Source organism: Aedes aegypti, chromosome 1, assembly GCF_002204515.2.
Source record: "Aedes aegypti strain LVP_AGWG chromosome 1, AaegL5.0 Primary Assembly, whole genome shotgun sequence".
NCBI lineage: Eukaryota > Metazoa > Arthropoda > Insecta > Diptera > Culicidae > Aedes > Aedes aegypti.
This window is the reverse complement of record NC_035107.1, coordinates 149,862,124-149,881,458: the sequence shown is the minus strand read 5'-3', so window position 1 is coordinate 149,881,458 and position 19,335 is coordinate 149,862,124. Positions and strand designations below refer to the sequence as shown.

General features: G+C 34.5%; 1 protein-coding gene across 1 annotated transcript in view; it reads right to left on the bottom strand.

The window, feature by feature from the left end:
• LOC5575091 (homeobox protein homothorax) overlaps nucleotides 1-19,335 on the bottom strand; it is a 395,064-nt gene that overhangs the window by 213,048 nt on the left and 162,681 nt on the right. The gene's annotated exons all lie outside the window — the stretch shown is intronic.

Below are 19,335 nucleotides of genomic sequence, written 5' to 3'. Positions count from 1 at the left end.
TATTTCAATTAAAGAAAAGATATATGGCTTGGCAAAGTAATTTGTGTGTTTGGAAAGAGGGAGAAGATGAAATATATAACCCAAAGGGTGAACATAAAAACTGATCTAGTCCGTCTCCACGGAATTGAAAAGCCAGGACATATCCAACAAAATATCCAGAGGCGATCTAATGCAACCTCTGCGCAGACAACTGAAGTGGAGCAAAGCAATCGAAGAGCATCTTGGGAATCCTCTCAAAATGTGAAAGAGAGGTGCCAACGATTATGTTCACTGGAATTTATAGCATTTTGATAAACTGAAATAAATCATGTGCCGATATATTTTTTGTTTTGATTTATTGCGGGAAAAAAAAACATTTCTTTGTAACATGAACGCCAAATTTTACTTGAGAAATGTTGGCTTAATTCATATGAAAAAGCCATGTTAGGAACGAAAAATTCGATGATCTTTAAAATGAGGTTTCATCGGAGTGAGTTTATATCACTACATAATAAGCAGTAAGAATTCAGTCGATTGAATTGAAGTCAAAATTAAGGTCAAAGAAGAAACATTCCATGAACTTGTAATAACCACGTCAATCTGTCTAATGGTCGAAAAATGTATGTTCGTGTGTATGTATAATGGTCGTATACAACTTGGTGTAGCAAATCGCGGTTTGCCGCGATCGTCGAGCTTTAAGCGTGATCACCGTTTATCTTGGCAGACCTTTACCGTTTTATTTCTTCTCTCACTCACCTTTACGTTCGTTCCACGCTGTGGTTGGACTTTTCTTCTTGTTTCTTTTTTTTTTATTCTTGCGCTCGTTAGTAGGAAGAATGCGATCAATGGTGGTGCAAATTTAATTTGTATAGAGATCGACAAAAACAAGGATGTAATGATGGAGTGGAGAGGAGAGAAAAAAAACCCGACCTGAGCGCTATATCCACCATGGTTCACATTGTCTCGCGCATCAAAAGTATCGCATCGCAGCAGACATTGGGTTGTTAAGTGGTTTAATTTTACGATCGTAAATGGCTATGGCTAAAATGCTTCGCGCAATGTAGCACACTGTGATGGCGGTGGTATTTTCACTTCTTTTGCTTGTTGAACCCATTCTTCTATGGCCATCATCAACCCAGCACTCCAGCACATAGGGGCAGTCCATAAACCACGTCTTTTTTTCATTCTGGACATCCCCGTCTTGGTCTCTTATCCATACAAAAATTGTAAAGAATCTTTTGCCAGATCCCTTCTTCCCCCCATCGATGACTACGTGGTTTATAGACGGCCCCATATAGACTCCAAAGCCAGCGTGTGCCTAGCCATGGGCAGCAAGAACATTGAGCCGAAAATTCAATTTAAAGTTTATGAAAAGCGTAGCTGAATGATCACTACAAGTTCATAATGAGACTGCTATACTATTCAATTTTAATGCATGTTGGCGTACATTCGGTAGAAATATAATAATATAATAATGTTTTTATACCATAATTACAATCGGTTTTTACATGATGGATTTGTCTGAAACAAGAATAGACATGTACAAATTTTATAGGTTTCAACGCCTGATATGTAGGACATAAGTTTATTAATACTTTACATCCTGTAAGTCACACAGTTGAACATCAAGTCATATAAGATAGATTCTTCAATGTTACTGCTTCAAATTTCACTGTTTTGAAAGTGAAATGTTAACCCGTATTTGTATTTATTAATTTATTGTGAAAATAATGTAACGTTAAACTTAAATCATTTTTAGTGTTACAGATAGAATAGCTACAGGGCTGACATGCTGCTTTTTTTCAGCATAAGTCAATAATTTTTAATAACTTTTGAGTACTTCTTAACATAAGTTGTAGTTTCATCAGTGATGGGAAAGTATAGATTGTGTGTATTATGGCCATAGTTATTCCGGAACATTTCAAAAACTGTTTTATTATTTGGAAAGCAATTGTTTTCGTACAAAAAGTTCGTAATTTGTGATAAGTTATGATGGACCAGGGTATTTATAAATTCATGATTAACCAAGAGTAATACAGTTTAACCTCAATGAGTCGATGTTCGATTACTCGACATCGACTCATGGAACCATACCAAAAATCAAATTTCATGGTTACTATGATGATCCCCTCAAACAGCTTCCCATGACTCGATATTTCCATGAGCCGATGGTCCCTTCACTATCGACTCATGGACGGTTGACTGTACTTGAGCCTCCACAACATACGGAAATTTTAACCATAATCTATACATATTCATATGTTAGTTTTAAGCATATGATGTATATGTTCAGTAATTCACAACATTCACAAAGCCTTAACAGACGTGTCAACAAATTCTGCCAAAAAATTGGATATTGGAGTTCTTCCAAATCGTGCTAATGATGTATCGAGTCTACTATAGACTACACACTAAATCTGTTCGAAAAAAAATATTAGGTTTTTGGACTTGTACCGAAAAAGTCGGTAAACTAAAGACTGTTCATACGAATAATAACGACAAGCGCTGTAAAAACCAAGTTCTGTAACGAGTTGCGTACAACATTTTTGCAATTTGAAGACCACTTTTTGAAGGTATCACTTTCAATATCGGGATGTATTCACCATTATTTTGCAATTTCTGAAAATTGTTGGGTAATGATTAATTACGCAACTCAAAACAGTTGCGTAATGAACAAGCGTTGTGTAATGGCTCTTACGCAGCTGATTTTAGTTTCGTAATGACTACTTAATGGAACTACTTAATTCAGTGTAGGAGAGTAGGCTGTTCCATGACAGATTGGCGTGATGAAAACAGTCAACTACAATGAGAAAATGCAAAAATTACTATTAAATACCTCAAGAGTTGACCACTTTACCATCACTTGAAACATTTTCAGATTATTCTAAAAATATACAAGAAATTATAAATCATATAGCTTATATGTATCATACAGTTTTCAACATATATTAATTGTTAGAATTGAGGAAAAATTATTTTGAACTCGCTTTTCGCTCGTTTGATTACTTTTTGATTTTGAATTTTGATCATTTTTTTTTTATTTTTTTTTGATATTTACAATGTTGTGTAATACACCGATATATTACAAACTTGAGTTGGCATAAAAAAATAATATGATACATTAAAAGCCAAATGGTTGAATCAAAAATTGCCCGCTTTATTTCGCCTATCCACTTCATCCCCACCACCACTACGTACAATTGAACTTTAAGATACCAAACTGCGGTGGCGTAATTTACAAACGGATATCATACAGAATAAAGAAACTTGGGGTGGCATATGTTGTTATTGCTGCTGTTGCTCTCCGGCATAACCCAAATAGACCCAAATAGGGCGAAGAATACTGCTCACGTCACTCGCAGACATGACTGAAACTGACATGTTATTGAGGGTGGCGGGTGATTGTGTTTGCTTATATATCGATAACCCCAAGTTCTCATGGTTCATTGCAATTTTCTGCAAAATTATAAACAGCTCTGCTCATCAACAATAAACTTTAAAAGTAGGTAATTTAGTTGTTTTTTTTTTTAAAGAGATTAAACCTGCCTGTTGAAATATGTATGAAAATCAGTATTTATGTTGGGCAAACAATAATAATAAATTATAAGGTACAGTGGGGGATGTGTATCAGTGGGGTAAGTGGATCATGTGTCCATCTTCTTCTTGGCATTGACGTCCCCACTGGGACAGAGTCGGCTTCTCAGCTTGTGAGCACTTCCACAGTTATTAACTGAGAGCTTTCTTTGCCTAAGTTTCCATTTTTTTGCATTCGTATATCGTGTGGCAGGTACGATGATACTTTATGCCCAGGGAAGTCAAGAAAATTTCCTTTACGAAAAGATCCTGGACAGACCGGGAATTGAACCCAGACACCTTCAGCATGGCTTTGTTTTGTAGCCGCGGACTCTAACCACTCGGCTAAGAAAGGCCCCATAATTTGTCCATATTATGTATAAATACTTGAATGTTTTAAATGTTTTTGCACCATTGCATTGGTTGTATTCTTTAGTTCACACTGATACTTCTGCAAAACTGGTACTTCACGTGCACTAACACAATCAAACTTGTTAACTGCCAAAATCAATTATTTCAAAATTATTTTCTGTTAAGCAAAAACACATTGTATCTCGGGCTAAAATCGAATACTAGTAGTTTTTTTCAACACATAGTGAACATGTCAGTTCTTATTTAATGAATCACGATGGTACATGGTACACTCCTATTATCCTTAAATGTTGTTTTCCTTTAAATTTCTTCCATTCCCAGCTTACATTTGTCAAACTGACAAGAAAAAAAAATCCACCTTAAATTGTTTTTACATTTTCTCTGGTTTGAAAAATACAAAAAAATATAGTGTAAGTGTACCAGTTATGGATATAATGGTTCCCTATTTCACCATACGTAATAATTTGATTATTTTCAAAATTTTAACCATTCTTTGTGTTTTAGTAGCTTGATATCAAAAGAATCTTTATGGTTAAACATTCAAAAGTTTTCAAAATGTTTCAAAACACATATGGCTATATAGGGAACCACTATAGCCTTAACTGGTACAATTTCCCTATATTGCAAAATTCAAACAAAATTAGTGGTTACACGGTGCCCCGACAGACCGTTATTATGTAAAAAAAATTGTCCATCAAATCTGAGTACAGGGCTCGATTCCTGAGGTCATTCTGCATCTCTGGGCCAATTTTTAAAAAAATCCCTAGGAGGAATCTAAAGAAATCTTGATTTCAAGTTTTTGACTAAAATTTTTTATAAACCATATTAAAATTACGCAATTGCACTGAAAAACCCTACAAAACGTTCAAAAAAGTTGACCAAACTGTTCGCAACTAGAATATAATTGTTACCGTTGTTAGATTTAAAAATATTTACAACTGACTTAATTTACCAGAGTGGCTTAAGTATGTTTTTACATGGCTCAAACCAGTAAGCTTAGTTAACTAGATTCAAATCTAAGAAATATTGAATATGAAATTGAAATTGAATTGAATTGAAATTGAATTTGAATATGATGTTTTGTTCGATAAACGTGAATCATTTAATGGTGAATATTATTAATTTACAACTTATTTTTCGACTTTCACACTTAGTGACCAGCCCACTTAAGTCTGCCGTATTTATTTTGCCTTATAAAATTTGCTTCTTTTTACATCTGGTACTACTCTTGATGTTAAATTCTAGTTTTCCACCGAGTATTGCCCTCAGAATTTCACATATCTACCTGTTCTACATTCTCAGCCACAACAGGGTTTTCACTACACGGAAAACATGATTGTTATATGTCACAAGTGTTCGAAATCCCGAATAAGTATTACTATCAACACTAGGACTTCCATTCTACATACCTGCAACCATGTACTTCGTATTCTATTAAATTCATTGTACAATTCGTTATACGTACATTTTGGTTGTCTGGGTTGCGATCCTTTATCGTACAACACTGAACAGTTTTGAGAGCAACGATGAATGCAAGCACAGATAACAGACGTTGAAGTCCAATTGTAAAACTGTGTACGACAATTAATGGTCATTTTCAATGGCAGCACAAGTAGCAACATCGTGATGGCGATGCTAAGTTCCCATGCCGATGTTAGTGTTGAATATCAAATATTTCAAGATACTGATTTTCACCACTGATCCGCTGTGTGGCGGCGCTAGTGATTGCAAGGAGTTTCAATTTGAATATTTACACAGGTTTTCAGATTTTTTTTTGTTCTAGCATAAACATCTGTTATCTGTGATTCAAGCATGCCCAAATGAAACATCATTGTCAATTTGCCACGTATGAAACGCTGATTATTGGCTCTCTATCCACATTTATTTAAGAACAGGAGCGACGACTATTGAGCGAATAAAACAACTTCAGTGAGCTGGTCATCAAGTACGAATGCCGGAATAGAAAGTTACATCAATCAGGTGGGGGTCAGCAGCCCCGTAGAAAACATCCGCTTATGTTCATTCTGATATTGACGTAAGCGTACCAGAGCAACCAAATCATTCCAGGTTTGAAACAAACGTTTGATACTTTCTCTAATCGACTATAACATACATCACATGGGTTATCTTCTGACTATTATTATGTCACATTAATTCTAAGATCCTTGTTTTATCGAAATCACAACATTAGTAATTGTAAATTTATTATGTTGTATTATTTCAATCGATTTAACGTAGAAATAAAACAATCAATTTAACTTAAATCATTAAACTAGAAAAAAACATACTTAAGCCACTCCGGTAAGTTAAGTCAGTTGTAAATATTTCTAATTATAACAACAGTAACAATATATACTAGATGAGACAAGTTTGACCAATTTTTTTTAACGTTTTTGTAGGTTTTTCCAGTGCTATTGCGTAATTTTAATATGGTTTATATCGAAATTTTTAGTCAAAAACTTCAAATCAAGGTTTCTCGAAATTCCTCCTAGAGATTTTTTTTAAAAATTGGCCCAGAGATGCAAAATGACCTTAGGAATCGAGCCCTGTACTCAGATTTGATGGACAATTTTTTTACATAATAACGGTCTGTCGGGGCACCGTGGGTTAATCTAAGCTGTATTGTAAAAAAGCAATATATACAAATTCTCCAATTGAAAGCATATTATCATACGTTATTTGACAATATCAATTGTTCTAGGCAGATGATACTAGTATAGAAGAGAGAAATTGTATGCATCGACATAAGGAGAGATATCGACATATAGAACATCGAGATGTGGAGAGTCGACTGTGATATCACTCTTATTATACATAATTGAATTACATTTGTTTTTTGCGTTGATTTTTTTTTAATTTATGGTGGGGTAGTCGTTTGGCGCTAATTTTCAAGTCCCTCATACTAAATATTTAATAATCAGAAAAATCGAAATCTATATAAATTAAAATGGAATGGTGTTTGTATGTCACCAAATGGCTCGAGAATAGCTCAATCAATTTACTTGACTTCACCGCGGTTGCGTTTCTCAAAAGTTGCGACGTGTTCGTGTGGAATGATATTTGCAAAAAAATCACCGAGATGTTGGATAAACGGGTAAAAAAATTTGACATTTTTTCTAGGGATTTTCCATGGCCTCCTCCAAAGCCTACTGGGCAGTACGAAGTATGCCGGGACAACTAGTAAATAATAAATAACGATTTGAAGTATATTATTCCCTAATTTGTTATCCACAGAAAAAAAAAATCAAATCATTCACGTTAGCTGTACATGACAATGAAGCTGACTACCGTAAATTTGGGTGCATTCAGCTGTCATGCAGCAAACTATGTTATACGTACTGCGATAGAAATATTTGACCAGAACTAAATGAAAAATTAAAAATTGTACAAGTGTAAGCAAAAATCTGAAAATTCGCAACATTTCCGAAAAACTTCAGTATTTTGTACGTCATAACAGCCCTTTCGTGGAATCTAACCATACGAAATATACACGGTTAAAATCTGATGATCCGTTCTAGTTATTATGGACTGAAGAAAAAAATAATAATAATATCGTGTCCGCATAACATTCTTGCTGTCAAAAACCGTGTTAAACTGATCATTTAAGAGTAATTTTTTTTAACACAATATCGAGAATTGCAGTCAAAATTTATCCTACAACATTACTTTGATCAAATTGCAGCAATTTTAGATAATTAATGCCAAATCTTAACTAATTCTTTTAAAACGTTAGATTCTGGCACGGTGTCAAAATCTAGCAGTGCTATAACAAATAGGTACCGTACACATGAACCAGAAAACTGTTTCAGAATTTGGTACTTCTTCTAAATAAAATAATCCTCTGCATTTTCTTAATAATTTTCTCTTACTGTATCTCTTTCATAAAACCAGTCTATTCCTATGCGGTTTAAAGCAAATGAGAATGACGTTGATGAGAAAGATTCGATGTCAGATGTATTTTCTGATCGTTTACAGCTCGACCTGCGATCCTCATTCCACTAGGTAGGCTCATACAATCTAATCACATTATGTCACGATTCTTGGACCGGGATGCTCGCTACAATCCAGAGGAAGAGAATTGAATGGAAAGACGATGGAAAGCAAGAAACTTATTTAAGCGCTGAATCTCTGATTTTGTTCTCCCTGATTTGAATACATATTTGTTCGCGTTCATTTAATTAAAGCAGAAAACGATATGTTATCCAGTCGCTATAGATCTACATATATAGCACAAAAATATATCAAAATAAGTTGGATTGAGAAACTCGACTTAATTATTGGGAACATGAAGGAAAGGGATCTGGAAGCAGTAGAGAAACAAGTTTTCTTTCTCCAGATCGATTCTTCTTTATCATGACAACAGCCATGCAGTGATCGGATGGAAATAAGAATCTGTGATCTTGGCTGAAGCACATTTTTTTCCTCTGATACTTTTTTTTATAAATCTGATTCTCGACGTCCTTAAAGAATATGTGACAGAATAACTGACACAAATCAACAACTGCAGTTCTTTGTTGTATAATTTTGTTCAGATTTTGTTAAATTTACCAATCATCGTGATGCAAGTTTAACATTTTCTCAAAAGTACTGATTTATTTTAAGGTGAAGATGAATCGAAGCCAAAGTTCAAATTTTCAAGAGCACGGATCTGGAAAACCAAACACCCGTTTAAGCAATGAAAATATTAGTAGTAGAACGCTAGTAGCGCTGTTGTCACAAAACTGATTTTAACTATTCTTACCTTTAATTATGGTTTTTCATTGTTGGTTCAATGCCTTGTCGTTGTTTATGTTTTTATAATTAATTTGACACTTTGATGCCCGGTACTTAGGCTGTCAGTTCGTGGCAAACTAGATGTTGGTAACACGAACAGCAGCGACATTAGCATTCTTAGGTTAATGCTTCTACTGTTTAAGCTGAAAACTTAATCGATTGGTTACCAGCTGGTGGTGACCAATCGATTAGGATTTCAGCTCAAATGGATGTTTGGTTCTTCAGATCCGTGCTCTTGAAAATTTGAACTTTGGCTTCGATTCATAGTGAACTAGGGTACTGGGTAGTTTTATTGACATACAGCTTCTAAAATTGCTTTGTCCTAATACCAATTGCATGAAATTAATCAAAAAAATAAATAAATTATATTTAACTAGTTGACCCGACAAACCTTGTTTTGTCCAGAAGTGGGCTGTTTGATAATGTGGAATAAAATTGTACTACATAACTGTCAGTTTCCTCAATTTTCCGATGAAGTTCTTTGACTTTTTGCATACAGTAACACGTCGGAACACTTCAAGAACCGAGCTGTGAATAAATCAGGTAAGTCCGTTGACTTGTTCTCAAGTTCTTTCGTGGCATACAGCTGAGAAGCAGGCTCTGTCCCAGTGAGGACGTTAATGCCAAGAAGAAGAAGATTAATAAATCAAGCGTTATCCGGAGCGGTTGATAACACTGCGGAACACATTTTTGTCTCAAGCACTAAATTACTGCTATTCAATTAATTAACGGTTGCCGAATCCACTTTATTTTTCAAAAATATCACAGCACGTCTAGTTTGGCAGTTGAAAATGTAAAATATTACTATTTCAGCCAACTGGCATACAAGTTTACAAGCTTATACGGCAATTTATTTTCTTAATTTGTCACATAATTTAAACTTCATGTGTAAAACAATACTTATCAACAAAGTTCATAATATTTTGATGATGATTTAGAATAGTATTGTATTTTTCCATATAAGAGGACCGAAGACTTTTGTATGGAGGCTGCAAACATGTTGGAAAAAATGATTTAATTCTAAATTAATCGTGCAATTTGAACCAAATTATATCTTCAATGAAAGTTAAGTCCAAATTTGTTTGATTTGTGCATTAGATCAATAAAAAGTGATAAATCATGCTTTAAATTTCATGTAAACATTAATGAAAACAGTGTTTTTACAACTTTGGCGACCTGTAGCTAAAAATTCTGACGTGCTGGAACATTTTTGAAAACGGTATCAGATTCAGCAACCCTAAAACTACTAGGGACACATAATTTAATCCTTGAGACACGCAAAAATGTGATTTTTGTTATGTTCATTGTTGTTATGTTGTTATGTTAAAGTTCATAATATTTTTCAGAATTGAAGTGTTAAATTAATATTAAGTGAATTTAAAGCTTTTTGAAACTGTGCCGAAATATTATGAAGATTCAAAAAGGGACAAAACAGAAAATTACTTTTCCTATCCGTGATTTTTGAATGAAAAGAGCGAATATTAAAAAAAAATAAGTTGTGAACGTTTTCGAACGCATGGTTGAAAACTCCTGATAATTGTGCACAAAACTTGTAATGCCTTCCAGATCTATCTCGTAATAGCAATTACCCGTGAAAACCTTCCTTTTTTATTTCACTAAGCACAAATATGAACAATCCGCTTTAAAGTATTACCAATATCGGAAACTCATAAACTCTTTGTACCAGCTATCGTCGTCATATTGTCATACAACATATTTTCCAACTTTGTTCCATGCAGACTGAAGCATAGTTGATGGTCAATACGGTCAAAATTTATTTTTCATTATTATGCCACCCTCAAGGCCCATAATGGTCATACTTCTTAAACCTCAAGTTACAAAACCCTGAAACCTCGATTAGCTGCGCGCTTACCACTACGGCTATCTGCCCCCAGTATTAGTCATTACAAAGTTGTACAGGTCGGACTCGATTATCCGGAGTATCGATTTTTTTTCACTCCGGATAATCGAATCCTACGGATAATCGAATCACTAAGAAAAAAATGAAATCTTCGATAAAAGAACTTGAATATTATCATATTGTGATGTTTTATTTATATGATGCGGTGGCGTAGCCAGAAATTATTTCTAGGAACAGTAGGGGTCTTTACAAAACAATTTTTTTTTACCAGCATACACAAAAAACACTTTTTCAAACCCCCCTTTTCTTAAATACGTTTATAACTGCAAAATCATCCATATTGTATATTGCAATACTAAATTATCTCAGATTTATGCATAAAAATTGAAAAACAAGAACATCAAAAAATAAATTCCGGATAATCGAGTCTAAAATTCCGGACAATCGAATCCCGGATAATCGAGTCCCCGGATAATCAAGTCTCCGGATAATTGAGTCCGACCTGTACTATAAAAATTGGACAGCAAACATTCAGATATAGGGTAAGTGTACCAGTTATGGACATAGTGGTTCCGTATTTCGCCATACGTGATTACTTTAATGTCTTCAAATTTTGGATTTTTTTGTGTGTTGTAGTAGTTAGATTTAAGATATATCTTGATGGTAAAGCATTCAAAAAGATTTAAAATGTGAAAGTTATCAAAATGGCAATAGGGAACCACTATGGCCATAACTGGTACACTTTCCCTACCACTGTGATTCTTTTTGAAATATCGACTTAAATACCCTTTCAAATGCATATATGATCAAATAGTCAATTCTGCAAATAAAGACTAAGTTACTCCAATATGGCTCCAAATTAAATAATCATGATCGAGTTTTTTTTCGGTTATACGCTTCGGAGTAATTCTCATCAAAATCAAATGTTTAAATAAACAATATATGGGTGCTTTACGGCCATAAAAGTGATCTTGATCTTATATGGTAGTATCTCGCACGATCGTAGTAGGCTGATAATCATTTGCTCTTTTTTGTCTTTCACTGGTGCCGCTTCGTTGCTCCATCGTGTTTTGAATCGTTGTTTGGCTCCGCCTTAAATTTTCTTGGTTTATTCGCTGGATAAAACAGCCTTTTAATGACTAATGGCTTTGGCTTGCTTTTCAGTCAGCGTTTAAGTTTTTATACTTCGTATTCGCTTTTTATCGACAATTAAATGTTATTTGATTGATCGTAAATTATGCAGAAGGTACACTTTATAATTAAATGTTTAAAATAAATGCCACATATTACAATGTTTGTTGCGTTCTAAAAACCTCCAGAGCGAGGTTTTTCATCATACTTCACGTTAAGCATACGGTTTAAATATTTTATGTGTCTCGGTAACTTATGTTTGTAGTTAAGCAGACACTCTTAGATCTTCATATAGAATTCAAGAGAAGGTAGTGCGTAGCATGGATTGATTTGTGAAAGAAGGTTGTGGGATAGGCATTGCATTTTTCGCATCACATATCAAATTTCTCTATTCCTAAATAGCCTAATGTGGTCATGATAAGCGTACTTGAAAATTATTTAATTCGAAAATGAATTATTTGAGTTATTAGTTAAATTTAACAAAATGCATTTTCTTGTGTTAGAAAAGTTCAATGAATATTAATATTTATCCCAATTCTAAATGGAGAAAAGTCGAGTAAAAATAAAATAAAATCTTATGCGTCTTTTCCTGGAATGTGACAAATTATTATTATACTTTCATATCAAGCTTCGAGTGTTTTTTTTATTTCCTTAGTTTTCATTAACAAATATAGTGAATTCAGCTAAATGAAAACTAGTGTTGCTTTGAATTTTGTATTAGTATTAAATTGTAAATTATTCAGCACTTAAAACGATCAAATCATCTGTCTACAACGTGATTCGAAAATTGTTCTGAAAAGAATGATCAAAATTAGCGGCTATTTCGTATAGATTCTTTTTCAGTATGATTAGGATCAGTAAATTTTCATATTGGATTCGAAACAGGCACTGTAATTACAGTTATCTAGTGATGGTACTGAAAATTATACCAACGAAAGAGTGAAACAAGCCATCACAACACAATAGCCGTACAGCATTTTACTTCTCACAACTCAACATGGTGAAGCCCACAGACTGTCTGGCGAGGCACTGATTGCTGTCCGGCCATCAGTAAAGGCTTTTTTAAGTGTTCAGATCTGGTGAAGAAAAACGAATCTCACAAAAAGTCTTTGTTTTTTTTTCTTTTATTTTTTTGCTTACACTCTGGACGTATCTACCATATTATATGCCAATCAATTATAGTAATTAAACGTACCATTTAGGCTCGCAGACGAAAAATTGGTAAAGTCCGTGAAGCACATGTCGATTCGTTGAGGAGATGTGAAGGAGGGGGTGCAAGATTGGAAGTAAAAGGAGCCGCATGAGAGGAATACTCGAGAGAATGGAATGTAGTTAAACCAAAATTTTCTTTTGAAATGCCTGCTATATTGAAACTTGGAATATTGTAATGTACAATTTGATTTAATTATAGTTGCCTTGCCTATGCTTCTGTGAGTCAAAAATATTATATAGACGCAAGAAAGCATAGCTCTAATCATATGATAATGATGGCCAGCTTTTACATCATCTGAATGTATAAATAAACGTCATCATTCCAGTGGAGTTTAGAAAATGCTGAAATACACACACCCGTATGGATAAACTAATTGTATAGTTTTGAATAAAATGCGTAATTAAGGCTTTTGATTGAACATATTTATTGGCCACTTTCCATAGGACACATGGAATCTGCTAAATGACAGCTTGTTGTTCTAAAAGGGGCTTCGTGGCCGTGCGGTTAGCGGCGTCAGTCGTTCAGGCGTATTGTGCTACGAGGTGTGGGTTCGATTCCCGCTCCAGTCGGTGGAAACTTTTCGTCAAACGAAAAATTTATCACGTGACTACTGGGTGTTTCGTGTTGTCCGTTGCCTAATGTTAGTGATCGTTCAGTCTGTACAGCCTTTGGCTGAAGACGGTGTAAATTGTCATTTCTTTTTTTAAAACGGCTTTCGAAAGTGTTGATGTGTAACTCTCATATTGATATGATACAATTTGGCATGATACTTGATCCAAATTGTTCATGATCTAGACTGCCTATAAAAGCCTATAGAATAAGTAGGTATTGAGAAAATAGCACTCAAAGTTTGAAACTTGTCGTCTTATACAAATGATCTTGATTTTAATTGCACTTTTGTGCATATTATATTTATTTACCACCAGTTTGGTTTTTTTTTGCTGTTGCTATATGGTTCAAAAGTTCGTATGAGACTGCTATGCCTTGATTTATCATCATTAATCAACTTATTTTTTTTTGCAATTACTCATCGTAATAGACTGTTTTTCCTCACGCCAATCTGTCATGGACCGGCCTACTTTCCTGCAGTGAAGTATCCAGTGCGGGAATAGTCATTACGCAACTGAAATCAGTGCTGTAATGATTCATTACGCAACGCTTTCTCATTACGCAACTGTTTTGAGTTGCGTAATCTATATAAATAAAAATGGAATGGTGTTTGTATGTCACGAAATGGCATTCGAACGGGTAAACGGATTTGCACAATTCTTTCACTGTTGTATTCGTCTAGGGTTCCGACGTGTTCGTGTAAAAAAAATAGTTTAGAAAAGTCTCCCAAATAGTTGAGCAAATGGGCGAAAACTTATCTGTCAATTTGTATGGGCGATTGCATGCCGTTTTTCAACAGCCTACTTGATGGCAAGACGAAGTTTGCCGGGACCTCTAGTGAATCATAAAACAACAATTTTTCAGAAATTGTAAAATAATGGTGAATGCATTCCTATATAATTTCTGATACCCTCAAGTGGTCTTCTACGAAATTGCAAAACTCGTTGCAGAACTCGATTTTTAGAACTCGGCAATCCTCGTAGGATAAATTTACAACTCGTGCTGTAAAAATCATCATTCTGCAACTTGTTCCGTAAACTACTATTCTACTACATTTTCAAACAAAGTGTGGTAATTTGTATATGCGTAGTAAAGCACACAATAACACATCATCTTCTTCTTGGCATTAACGTCCCCACTGGGACAAAGCCGGCTACTCAGCGTAGTGTTCTTATGAGCATTTCCACAGTTATTAACTGAGAGCTTTCTTTGCCAAAGTTGCCATTTTTGCATTCGTATATCGTGTGGCAGGCACGATGCTACTTTATGCCCAGGGAAGTCAAAGAAATTTCCATTACGAAAAGATCTTGGACCGACCGGGAATCGAACCCAGACACCTTCAGCATGGCTTTGCTTTGTAGCCGCGGACTCTAACCACTCGGCTAAGGAAGGCCCCCACATCAATGTTGCGATTTAAAATAGGTGGTGGTTCGAAAAATCATATGCGACAGTTATGCTTTTATGGGCAGTAGAGTGCTGTGCCGCAATCATGTTAGCGAGTTTATAGTACATTCCTATACATTATTACATGATCTTCACTTATAACTTTTCATGATCTCCATGATGCTTATCAGCAGCTAGATTAGTTTAAGTTTGACGCCATACTTCAAATCTTCAAAAGCACAAATGAAACTTCGATATGAGTTGAAAACATTTTCGAATGATCACAACCAGCGAGTACCTGTTGTGAAACTTTCAGCTTGATCGACTATCTGGTTCTTTAGATTTGTCCTCTTGAAGATTTGAAGTATAGCTTCAATTCAAGTTTACCTGTAATATCCATCATTCAGTCATCAAATTTAAAGGTCAAGTATCAAGTATCAAAAGATTCCATTGGTGTAAAAAAGTTCTCAATTCTTACGTTATGTGGTTAAATAGAAAATAGTTTCTTTTAATAGTGCAAGGGCGTTTAAATTATAATCGAAACTATTTATTTCATTCATTTTTGGACGAATCGAACTTTGAATCAATGGTTCTTATCTGAATAGCTCCGAATCATCATGTCAAAAAATATTTTGCAATGATTTATAGCAAAACGGCCAAATTTGTGCTCGGTAAGATTTGAGGTTTGGCTTCGATTCATCCTCATTTCGAATCCAGAAAATTAACTGGTAAAAACAATACATGTTCCGGTATTGGTAGTGAAAATCATTAAATAGACCGAACTATCTTAGGGTGTGAGAGCATCAAATAATCTATTTATAAATAAAAACGGAATTGTGTTTGTATGTCACGAAATGGCCTGAGAACGGGATAACAGATTTGAACCATTCTTTCATTGTGTCAAGTTTAGGAGAGTCTTTGGGATAGTTGGGAAAACAGGAGAAAACTAATCTGTCATATAGTATGAGGGATTTCATGACATTTTTCAACCACCTACTTGGTGGTAAGATTAAGTTTGCCGGGACTAATAGATAAATTGATCAATTATAATACTGAACTGCCAGGCCTTTTCTCGGTTAATATTAATGAACTTATAGGTTTTATCTATATTCCTTATGCATGTACAGGTCGGACTCGATTATCCGGAGACTCGATTATCCGGGGACTCGATTATCCGGGATTCGATTATCCGGAATTTTAGACTCGATTATCCGGAATTTGTTTTTTGATGTTCTTGTTTTTCAATTTTTATGCATAAATCTGAAATAATTTGGTATTGCAATATACAATATGTAAGGTTTTGCAGTTTAGAACGTATTTAAGGAAAGGGGAGTTTGAAAAAGTGTTTTTTTTTGTGTATGCCGGTCAATTTATTTTTTCTTGTAAAAAGACCCCTACTGTTCCTAGAAAAAAATTCTTAATATGCCACCGCATCATATAAATAAAATAACGAAAAAAGATAACATTTAAGTTCTTTTGTCAAAGATTTAAATTTTTTTCTTAGTGATTCGATTATCCGGAGGATTCGATTATCCGGAGTGAAAAGAAAATCGATACTCCGGATAATCGAGTCCGACCTGTACATTGAAATGACAGAAATTTTTGAACATTATAATGATTTTCTGCCTAATACATTAATCCTTTTTGCGGAATATACTACAATTCACTTTTAGTTATTATTTTTATTTATTATTTATTCGAATTATTTGAAACATAAAATTTAAGTATACAGTCAACTCTCCTCAACTCGATATTGTATAACTCGACGGATTTTTCGGTCCCTTTCAAATTTCCATACATAGTGCTCTCCATAAGTCGATATTTATATAACTCGATGTCTCCACAAGTCGATGTCACGTTAGAGATAAATATCTATCCATAACTCGAAATATATGTTTTAAAATCATTCTTGTTTGAAGAAACTTGGTTTAATGCTTGTTTGGAGGTAAATAAATACTTGCAAAATTGAAAATTATAAAAATAAAAAAAAGTCGGTCAGTAAAAATGGCATGATTTTTCGAACTTTTCAAAAAAAGCTTCAAATAATAGTTTGTAAAATACTACCAACAAAATAATATTGCTTTCTTAAAGAAGTGATCATAAATGTATTGGAAATACAGAAATTTGTTCCTTCGATTTTGTGATTTTTGTGTCGGTATATTCTAAGTATAACACGATAATTTTAGAGGTCGATGGTCCCATGAACATCCAGTTATGGAGAGTCGACCGTAAATAAAAATAGTCGAATTACAATTGATAATCAATGCTATCTCGTTTGCTAAAGTGTTGCTGAGCTGCGAAAAAATATCGATCATTTTTACTTAGTAATGCAATGTGTTACAATAGGGACAATCAAATCTAATACAACTGCCAAAAAGTTATATTTTCAATCATCTCAACCTTCTCAAAATTAAAGCTCACGTTTCTGAAAACGACCGTGAAAAATCAAGTGAAAAGTAAAGTGACCATATATATTTTGCCCTAATCCGGGACAAAAACAACGCTATTTTATATGTTTCCAATAGCACCACAAAGAACATCTTTAAAATCATTAAACAAATCAAACCTTTTTCGTTTGATATTATGGCAATATTTCTCGAAATGTACGTGGTTCTTCTTTCTGATTTTCAATCAACTCTACAGAACAATCGAAGCTCTATTACATTCACTCAAGAATCACAAAATAATTTCCAAGTCCACAAATCAAAAATTCGTTGAAATATTTTGTTGAAACTGCGTAGAGATCTTTATGAACCACTTCGTATTTAAATGTAAATGTATAAAACCGACATTGAAAGCATAAAACCTTAGCATGCGATTACAATTTAATGGGAGCTTTTTTCATGTTCGTCTCAGTAATCACTTTAAAGTAGCCTGCATTTTGTGTTTAATTGCCAATCATGAGAATAAATAACATACAAAATTTTGTGTAAGTACCTATATTGGGATCACGAAAAAAGTCACCTTCATTTAAATAATGATTGTTGGTCAAATGATCAAATCCAGGCAGTTTTTCGGTACGCGGGAAATGCGATACAGACTACTCGAATCCGGTACTGTTCCGCACAATCCAGGTCGTCTGGTCATTTGAGACTATAGGGAACTGTCTACTAAGGGTACACCGACCCTACAAAATGCAAAAGTAAAGATTTTCTGTTAGTAATATACACAGAGAGCCTGAAATGCGAAAGCAATCTCGGAACCAGTTTGCCGTTCCATTGAGCAGTTGTGTGATGGCGGCGATGTTGGAAGCGTTGGTATGTTACCATAGATACCAATGGCTGAAGCCAATGTCTCTCGCTTAGCTCCTTCATCCAAGTAGGCCAATTTTATGTGTTGGTTGATGTCTCGTGTAAGTGCTCTTATGTTATTTTGCCTGTTGCCTTAGAAACCATATTATTTATACAGACTGACGATAGTGATGTGTGCATATAATTATATGCATATCTCATTCACACGTCTCCAAGACTCGTTTCATACTACGGATGATTATCTACCACATCGTGCTGATTCTCAAGCTTCAACTTTGCATGCCATTTTACTTCCACCTTCACCCATTGACTCTCAGAAGTTAACTCCAATGCGTCAACTTTTTCCGATTGGTTCTCTCATGTGGACTTGCTTGGACGGTTGGAATACTGCATCTTCATACTTACAAGCAGAGACACGTGCTATGTTTGTATACGTGTGTCTTCCACCCATTAATGTAAGCTTGTATGCAATGCCTCTAGGTTTCACTCACGTTAGTAGCAGATTACTAGATCCACAAGTAAGGAAGCATATTGGTAATGGTCGATGTGGTAGTATATGGTTTGTTTTCATTTGGCCAACGAAATTCAGCTGGTTTTAAGTATCATGGAGAAGAGAACTGGTCATTTATCATTCCTTGCATGGGCAAAATCGATTGAGCTTATTTTCTTCTTTCCCACTTTCCCGCAGGGAATAGACATTCTCGCTTGATCAAAGATTTCTTCCGATGCAGGACCAGGACTAATGATGATGGGAATGTGATGTAATTTTTCTCCTCTTTGGTTGAGGATTGACATTTCTTGTTCACATCGGAAAAAAATCCTTTATTCATAGCCAAAGTGAAAAAACATAGAAGCCAAAATATATTCAGTATGAAAATACCAAAGTTTATGCTAGTGTTTTCACTGTACGCTGCATATGCGAACAAATATAAAAACTAATCATGCTTGTAATTTATTCAATCTGTTAATGCTTGTTACATGTTCATTTTAACTAATTTAGAAAAAAAATATGGCATAAATCTACTAGTTATAAGGAAACGTGTCTGTAAAGCTCAATCGATCAAATGAAATTTTCAAGGGCCGAATTTTAGAATGTGTCGATTTAAACACCAGGTTTACCTGCATTCAACCAACTTAAATCAGCGTTTGTTTTGCACACATTTATTTTCTTATAAAAAAACATTACACAA